Genomic DNA, 7,500 nt, shown 5'->3' on the forward strand with positions numbered 1-7,500 from the left:
TCTTAAATCGCGCCGAAAAGTCGGCTCACGTCATGCATCGGCGTCTTTTTTTTGTGCCACCGATGCATGACGTGAACGACTTTTCGGCTCGATTTAAGATACCGATGCATGACGTGAACGACTTTACGGCGCGATTTAAGATACCGATGCATGACGTGAACGACTTTTCGGCGCGATTTAAGATACCGATGCATGACGTGAACGACTTTACGGCGCGATTTAAAGCTATACCGATGCATGACGTAAACAAGATCACACCGATGCAGCACGTTAACATTAAAGCCCGCCTAATCCGATCGATGGAGGCCGTCTCGAGTGTCCAACTTGCTCACAAGAGCCGAGAAACAAACCGATGCATCACGTAGACAAGATCGTACCGAATGTTAACACAATCCAAAAGGAAATAATCTTAGATGAATATCGATTCTGATTATTGATTTTTCTTTCGCGATATTGATAGAAGACATCTGAATGAATTTCGAATTAATTCCGAAATCAAAAAAATATTTTCAATAAATTTTTTTTCTAGAGTACCTCGGTCTTTTCTATTTTTTTTCCAAGTTTCGTACGTCAATCAACATACATCCCAGAAAAAATCATCTCTCTAACTATCCTGGTTCAAAAGTTGTATCGGAACTTTTCACGTCGAAAAAGAACATAGGCGAAAAAGGACGTGAACATTATTCCTTATAAAAATCAAACCCGACCATGGATTTTGATTCTGATTGTTGATTATCGCTATTAGAACACATTAGGAGGCAACCAAATCAAATTTGAGAAAATTCCACAATCAGAAAATTTTTTTCGAAAAAAAAAAAAAAATTCGAGAACACCTCGGTCATGGCAAGTTATTTCCCACAATCCATTCCCCAATCAACGTACATCCCAGAAAAAATCATCTCTCTAACTATCCTAGTTCAAAAGTTGTATCGGAACATTTTCACCGATGCACCACGTAAACTCGATCATACCGATGCACCACGTAATCTCGGGCAGACCGATGCACAACGTAAATGACGATCGGGACCGGGGCGATCGGTCGTATCTGACACCGCCGGCTCGGTTCTAACATCGTCAATGAGTCGGGGTTGTAAAAAAGGACGTGAACATTTTTCCTTATAAAAATCAAACCCGACCATGGATTTTGATTCTGATTGTTGATTATCGCTACTAGAACATATAAGGAGGCAACCAAATCAAATTTGAGAAAATTCCACGATCAGAAAATTTTTTTCGAAAAAAAAAAAAAATCGTAATCACCTCGGTCATGGCGAGTTATTTTACGTATTTCATTCCACAATCAACGTACAACATAGAAGAAATCATCTCTCTAACTATCCTGGTTCAAAAGTTGTATCGGAACATTTCACGTCGTAATATCTCGCCAAGTCCAGACCTCGGCGATAGGTAGTATCTGACACCGTCCGCTCGGGACTGACATCGACTTGGACTCGGGCTGATGATGGGGAGGCGTTTAAGGACGTGAACATTTTTCCTTATAAAAATTAAAGTCGACAATGAATATTGATTCTGATTACTGATTTACGCTTTAAAAACACATTAGAAGGCAACCAAATCGAATTTGAGGAAATTCCACGATCAGAAAATTTTTTTCGAAAAAAAAAAAAATCCGAAAAATATTTTTCGATTCCGATTACTGATTTACTCTTTTAGAACACATTAGGAGGCAACCAAATCAAATTTGAGAAAATTCCACAATCAGAAAATTTTTTTCGAAAAAAAAAAAAATTCGAGGACACCTCGGTCATGGCAAGTTATTTCCCACAATCCATTCCCCGATCCACGTACATCCCAGAAAAAATCATCTCTCTAACTATCCTGGTTCAAAAGTTGTATCGGAACATTTTCACGTCGAAAATATATCTCTAAGTCCAAACCGATGCACCACGTAAACTAGGGCAGACCGATGCACCACGTAATATCGGGCAGACCGATGCAGAACGTAAACTCGATCATACCGATGCTTCACGTAATCTCGATCTTACCGATGCACCACGTAAACAAGGGCAGACCGATGCAGAACGTAAAGTAGATCTTACCGATGCACCACGTAATCTCGATCTTACCGATGCACCACGTAATCTCCATCTTACCGATGCACCACGTGAACTGGATCTTACCGATGCAGAACGTGAATTGGATCTTACCGATGCAGAACGTGAATTGGATCTTACCGATGCACCACGTAAACTCGATCATACCGATGCACCACGTAATCTCGGGCAGACCGATGCACAACGTAAATGACGATCGGGACCGGGGCGATCGGTCGTATCTGACACCGCCGGCTCGGTTCTAACATCGTCAATGAGTCGGGGTTGTAAAAAAGGACGTGAACATTTTTCCTTATAAAAATCAAACCCGACCATGGATTTTGATTCTGATTGTTGATTATCGCTACTAGAACATATAAGGAGGCAACCAAATCAAATTTGAGAAAATTCCACGATCAGAAAATTTTTTTCGAAAAAAAAAAAAAATCGTAATCACCTCGGTCATGGCGAGTTATTTTACGTATTTCATTCCACAATCAACGTACAACATAGAAGAAATCATCTCTCTAACTATCCTGGTTCAAAAGTTGTATCGGAACATTTCACGTCGTAATATCTCGCCAAGTCCAGACCTCGGCGATAGGTAGTATCTGACACCGTCCGCTCGGGACTGACATCGACTTGGACTCGGGCTGATGATGGGGAGGCGTTTAAGGACGTGAACATTTTTCCTTATAAAAATTAAAGTCGACAATGAATATTGATTCTGATTACTGATTTACGCTTTAAAAACACATTAGAAGGCAACCAAATCGAATTTGAGGAAATTCCACGATCAGAAAATTTTTTTCGAAAAAAAAAAAAATCCGAAAAATATTTTTCGATTCCGATTACTGATTTACTCTTTTAGAACACATTAGGAGGCAACCAAATCAAATTTGAGAAAATTCCACAATCAGAAAATTTTTTTCGAAAAAAAAAAAAATTCGAGGACACCTCGGTCATGGCAAGTTATTTCCCACAATCCATTCCCCGATCCACGTACATCCCAGAAAAAATCATCTCTCTAACTATCCTGGTTCAAAAGTTGTATCGGAACATTTTCACGTCGAAAATATATCTCTAAGTCCAAACCGATGCACCACGTAAACTAGGGCAGACCGATGCACCACGTAATATCGGGCAGACCGATGCAGAACGTAAACTCGATCATACCGATGCTTCACGTAATCTCGATCTTACCGATGCACCACGTAAACAAGGGCAGACCGATGCAGAACGTAAAGTAGATCTTACCGATGCACCACGTAATCTCGATCTTACCGATGCACCACGTAATCTCCATCTTACCGATGCACCACGTGAACTGGATCTTACCGATGCAGAACGTGAATTGGATCTTACCGATGCAGAACGTGAATTGGATCTTACCGATGCACCACGTAAACTCGATCATACCGATGCACCACGTAATCTCGGGCAGACCGATGCACAACGTAAATGACGATCGGGACCGGGGCGATCGGTCGTATCTGACACCGCCGGCTCGGTTCTAACATCGTCAATGAGTCGGGGTTGTAAAAAAGGACGTGAACATTTTTCCTTATAAAAATCAAACCCGACCATGGATTTTGATTCTGATTGTTGATTATCGCTACTAGAACATATAAGGAGGCAACCAAATCAAATTTGAGAAAATTCCACGATCAGAAAATTTTTTTCGAAAAAAAAAAAAAATCGTAATCACCTCGGTCATGGCGAGTTATTTTCCGTATTTCATTCCACAATCAACGTACAACATAGAAGAAATCATCTCTCTAACTATCCTGGTTCAAAAGTTGTATCGGAACATTTCACGTCGTAATATCTCGCCAAGTCCAGACCTCGGCGATAGGTAGTATCTGACACCGTCCGCTCGGGACTGACATCGACTTGGACTCGGGCTGATGATGGGGAGGCGTTTAAGGACGTGAACATTTTTCCTTATAAAAATTAAAGTCGACAATGAATATTGATTCTGATTACTGATTTACGCTTTAAAAACACATTAGAAGGCAACCAAATCGAATTTGAGGAAATTCCACGATCAGAAAATTTTTTTCGAAAAAAAAAAAAATCCGAAAAATATTTTTCGATTCCGATTACTGATTTACTCTTTTAGAACACATTAGGAGGCAACCAAATCAAATTTGAGAAAATTCCACAATCAGAAAATTTTTTTCGAAAAAAAAAAAAATTCGAGGACACCTCGGTCATGGCAAGTTATTTCCCACAATCCATTCCCCGATCCACGTACATCCCAGAAAAAATCATCTCTCTAACTATCCTGGTTCAAAAGTTGTATCGGAACATTTTCACGTCGAAAATATATCTCTAAGTCCAAACCGATGCACCACGTAAACTAGGGCAGACCGATGCACCACGTAATATCGGGCAGACCGATGCAGAACGTAAACTCGATCATACCGATGCTTCACGTAATCTCGATCTTACCGATGCACCACGTAAACAAGGGCAGACCGATGCAGAACGTAAAGTAGATCTTACCGATGCACCACGTAATCTCGATCTTACCGATGCACCACGTAATCTCCATCTTACCGATGCACCACGTGAACTGGATCTTACCGATGCACCACGTAATCTCAATCTTACCGATGCACCACGTGAACTGGATCTTACCGATGCAGAACGTGAATTGGATCTTACCGATGCACCACGTAAACTCGATCTTACCGATGCACCACGTAATCTCGATCTTACCGATGCACCACGTGAACTGGATCTTACCGATGCAGAACGTGAATTGGATCTTACCGATGCACCACGTAAACTCGATCTTACCGATGCACCACGTAATCTCAATCTTACCGATGCACCACGTGAACTGGATCTTACCGATGCAGAACGTGAATTGGATCTTACCGATGCACCACGTAAACTCGATCTTACCGATGCACCACGTAATCTCAATCTTACCGATGCACCACGTGAACTGGATCTTACCGATGCAGAACGTGAATTGGATCTTACCGATGCACCACGTAAACTCGATCTTACCGATGCACCACGTAATCTCGATCTTACCGATGCACCACGTGAACTGGATCTTACCGATGCAGAACGTGAATTGGATCTTACCGATGCACCACGTAAACTCGATCTTACCGATGCACCACGTAATCTCAATCTTACCGATGCATCACGTAATCTCGATCTTACCGATGCAGAACGTAAACTCGATCATACCGATGCACCACGTTATCTCGGCAGACCGATGCAGAACGTAAAAAAAAAGCTTACAGCACGCGGTGTTCCCAAGCGGTCACCCATCCAAGTACTAACCGCGCCCGACGCTGCTTGGCTTCAGTGTTCTGACGAGAACTGGCAATTTCAGCGTGGTATGGCCGTAAACAACAAATATAGCGATATTTTCTATGATATCTCACTTTTTGGGAGCGGAAAGGACGTGAACGTTTTTCCTTATAAAAAATGAAATAACTTTTGGATATTAATTCTGATTGTTGATTTAAGTTTTAAGAACACATTAGGACATATCTCAATGAAATTTGAGGGATTTCCGAAATCGAAAAATATTTTTCGAAAAAAAAAAAAAATCCCAGAAGACCTCGGTCATCTCAAGTTTATTTCCATATTCTATTACACAATCAACGTACATCACAAAAGGAACCATCTCTCTAACTATCACAGTTAAATTTTTGTATCGGAACATTTCACGTCGGAATATCTCGCTAAGTCCAGACCGGGGAGATCGGTCGCATTTGACACCGTCCGCTCCGGTCTAACATCGTCTTGGAGTCGGGGTAACGATGGAGAGGCGTTTAAGGACGTGAACATTTTTCCTTATAAAAATTAAAGTCGACAATGAATATTGATTCTGATTACTGATTTACTCTTTTAGTACACATTAGAAGGCAACGCAATCAGATTTGAGGAAATTTCAAGATCAGAAAATTTTTTTCGAAAAAAAAAAAAATTCAAGAACACCTGGGTCATGGCAAGTTATTTCCCACAATCCATTCCACAATCAACGTACAACATAGAAGAAATCATCTCTCTAACTATCCTGGTTCAAAAGTTGTATCGGAACATTTCACGTCGAAATACCTCGCCAAGTCCAGACCGGGGCGATAGGTAGTATCTGACACCGTCCGCTCGGGACTGACATCGACTTGGACTCGGGCTAATGATGGGGAGGCGTTTAAGGACGTGAACATTTTTCCTTATAAAAATTAAAGTCGACAATGAATATTGATTCTGATTACTGATTTACGCTTTAAAAACACATTAGAAGGCAACCAAATCAAATTTGAGGAAATTCCAAAATCAGAAAATTTTTTTTCAAAAAAAAAAAAATCCGAAAAATATTTTTCGATTCTGATTACTGATTTACTCTTTTAGAACACATTAGAAGGCAACGAAATCAAATTTGAGTGAAATCCAAAATCAGAAAATATTTTTCGAAAAAAAAAAAAAATTCGAGAACACCTCGGTCATGGCAAGTTATTTTCCACAATCCATTCCCCAATCAACGTACATCCCAGAAAAAATCATCTCTCTAACTATCCTGGTTCAAAAGTTGTATCGGAACATTTTCACGTCGAAAATATATCTCAGAGTCCAGACCGATGCAGAACGTAAACTCGATCATACCGATGCTTCACGTAATCTCGATCTTACCGATGCACAACGTAAACTAGATCACACCGATGCAGAACGTAAACTCGATCATACCGATGCACCACGTAAACTCAGGCAGACCGATGCAGAACGTGAACTCGATCTTACCGATGCACCACGTAATCTCGATCTTACCGATGCACCACGTAAACTCGGGCAGACCGATGCAGAACGTGAACTCGATCTTACCGATGCACCACGTAAACTAGGGCTGACCGATGCATCACGTAAACGACGATCGAGAGGCGCGAAAGGACGTGAACGTTTTTCATTATAAAAATTGAAATAAATGATAAATAATGATTCTGATTGTTGGTTATCATTTTTAATAAGCATTAGGAGGCAACCAAATGAAATTTGAGGAAATTCCGATAATGGAAAATTTTTTCGAAAAAAAAAAAAAATTCATGAAATCCTCGGTCATCGCAAAATATTTACCATATTCTGTTCGATAATCAACGTATATTTAAGAAGGAATCATATCTGTATCTATCTTGGTTCAAATTTTGTATCGGAACATTTTGACCAAAGTCCGAGCTTCGGCCGAAACAGACACCGCTGACCTGGCCTATCGATCGACCGAGAGTCGGGGATAGAGCGTAAGTGTTGTCTGGAGGGGAACCCTGTGCTCTCCTGACATATATAGGGAAGGTGGTCGCGTTGGGCGATGCAGAACGTTTGGATCGGGAATTATATTTTTGGTTCAGCTATTGGAATATGGTTTATTGTTGGTATATATTGGCGAAATAACGTTCTTACTGACTGGGGATATTCATAAAAATGA

General features: G+C 40.7%; 1 non-coding gene across 1 annotated transcript; it reads right to left on the bottom strand.

Annotated features, from left to right (window-relative positions):
• Positions 1-5,311: 5,311 nt before the first annotated feature.
• Positions 5,312-5,430, bottom strand: LOC123688297. The gene has a single exon (XR_006749825.1). It is a non-coding gene; the product is annotated as a 5S ribosomal RNA (ribosomal RNA).
• Between the last annotated feature and the right edge of the window lie 2,070 nt (positions 5,431-7,500).

This window comes from Harmonia axyridis, chromosome X (assembly GCF_914767665.1).
Source record: "Harmonia axyridis chromosome X, icHarAxyr1.1, whole genome shotgun sequence".
Lineage (NCBI taxonomy): Eukaryota > Metazoa > Arthropoda > Insecta > Coleoptera > Coccinellidae > Harmonia > Harmonia axyridis.